The following is a 2,474-nucleotide window of genomic DNA, read 5'->3' as shown; positions in this document are numbered from 1 at the left end:
AGGGTGGAGGGACAGCGCAGGAGGGGAAGACCCTCTATGAGATGGATTGATTCGGTGACTGGGGTAATCGGGATGGGTGTGTCAGAGGCAGTGTGGTTGGCTGAGGATAGAGCAGGGTTTAGGGCTGTTGTGCATAGGGTAGCTATGAGTCAAAAACGAGTCGACGGCACATAACAACAACAACAACAACATGCATCAGAGAGCTAGACAATGACTAGGGATGACAGAAGAAGAATCAATGTCTTTGAATTGTGATGAGAAGAGTCTTGAATGTACCATGGACTTCCAAGAAAACAGAGGGTGAACCAAGTTTCTCCTTGGAGGCTAGAATTTTGTAGCTGTGTCTCACATATTTTGGACCCACGGCCAGGAGAGACCAGTCCTTTGAGAAGGACATCATATTCAGAAGGGTGGAGTGGCAAGACAGGAGAGGAAGACTCCAGATGATACGGATTGATACAGTGACTGGGGCAATAGATTTTGGTGTTTTGGAATTAGTGAGACTTTCTCAGAACAGAGTATGGTTCAGAGCTGCTGTACACAGGATAGCTATGAGACGCAGGTGTCTTAATGGTACATAACAACAAGAAGGTAATTTTGTTCCATCGACCCTCTCAGCATTATAAATTGTCCCTCCTCTTTTTTGGTGGTTTTTATACTGAAATCTATTTTATTGGAGATTATTATTAATACTCTTGCTTGATTACAAGTTGTTGTTTTGTTTTGGGTTTTGGTTGTTAATTGTTTTGTATGTTTTCCACTCCTAGATTTTGTCTGTCTTTATCTTTGCTTCTCAGGTGTCTCTTTTATTGATGAGCTTTGTTTTTAGTAGAATCTGCTTCTCTTTTTCTCTTTATTGGTGCATTTAAACCATTCATATTTTGTATGATTTTTGAGAAGCAAGGGGTTTTTTTAAATATCATTTTGTTTAGTTCTTTCTTGTGCTGTTGCTGGTTATTTTGATCCATCTACTTTTTCATGGTGTCTCTGTGGGAAGGACTACCTGTAATATTTGTTGCAGTTTTGGTCTTGTTTTCACAAACTCCTTTAGTTTTAACTTTTCTGAGAATGTCTTGATCTCTCCAGTAAGTTAGATCAAGAGTTTTTATGAGTAGAGAATTCTTGGTTGGCAGTTGTTTTTTTCTTTTCTTTTAGAGTTTTGAATACATCATTCCACTATTTTCTTCCTTACATGGTTTCTGCTAAGATATCAACACTTAATTCTATTGGTTCTCTTTAAAGGTAATTCTTTGTTTTCTTCTTGTAGGTCTCAGAATACTCTTTTTCTTTAATTCTGGAGAATTTGACTATGTCCTGGTACTTTTTATTTGGGGTCTATTCATTCTGGGGCTTGCTCATTTTCTCACGTGTATGTTTTTTTCCTTTTTCATGATACTGGAAATTTTTTTTTCTAGTATCTTCCACCATTTTTAAGTGCCCTTTTTGTGCTTCTTCTAGTTCTGGAATTCCAATTATTGTTGTGTGTGATCAACTTGGAATCAATTGATAGTTGACCTTCCTGTGGTTTTCAGAGGCAGTAACTGTACAGAAGGAGGTAGCCCATCATTTCCCCCGAGAGCAGCTGGCAGATTAGAACCACAGATGTTTGGGATTGCAGCATAGATTCTCGCCACTAAGTCACCAAATTACACATAGATTATTACTCTTGATGGTGTCTCACATAACCCTTTGACTTTATTAATTTTCCTTTGTTTTGTTTCTACTTTCCAATAACAGATCTGTGTAGAGAGTTCTATCTTCTGATTCACTGGTTCTGTGTTCCATAGCTTAAAATCTGATCTTACCCTCCAAGATACTAACAGCTTCTGTGATGTTGTTTATATTGTATGGATTACTGGTTTTTTTGTTTCTATAATTTCATAGGTTCCATCTTCTTTGCCTTGTATTGTTTTATTAGGTTCTTCCAGGGTTCTATTTTTTGTTGTTGATTTTGCTACATGCTACCTGTCCAGAACAACCCGTAGTGACCCTATGAATAACACAACTTAATCCTGTCTTTCCTTGCACCATCCTCACACTTCTTGACCTATTTGAGCCCACTGCAGCAGTCACTGTATCAATCTACCTGGTTGAAGATCTTCCTCTCCTTTGCTAACTGACCCTCTGTCCTTCTTAGCATCATGTCCCTTTCCTATAAATATCGCCTCCTAGAAACATGTCTGAACTATATGATATAAAGCTTTATCATCTTTGCCTCCAAGGAGCACTCTGGCTGCAGTATCTCCAAGACATATTTCTTTGTACTTTTGGCAGTCCATGAGATGTTTGGTACTCTTCTCCAAAATCACCGCTTAAAGGCATGAATTCTTTTCCTGTCATCCTTATTCACAATCTAGCTCTGAGATGCATAGCAAATAATCAGAAAGACCATGACCTGAATCAGACACACCTTAGTTCCTCAAACTGACATCATTACTCTTAAATAATTTGGAGAGGTACCTAACTGGAGATTT

This window comes from Elephantulus edwardii, unplaced genomic scaffold (genome assembly GCF_000299155.1).
Source record: "Elephantulus edwardii isolate Elephantulus edwardi_28Jun2011 unplaced genomic scaffold, EleEdw1.0 scaffold00175, whole genome shotgun sequence".
Classification (NCBI taxonomy): domain Eukaryota; kingdom Metazoa; phylum Chordata; class Mammalia; order Macroscelidea; family Macroscelididae; genus Elephantulus; species Elephantulus edwardii.
The sequence above is the reverse complement of the archived record's forward strand: the minus strand, read 5'-3'. Positions refer to the sequence as shown.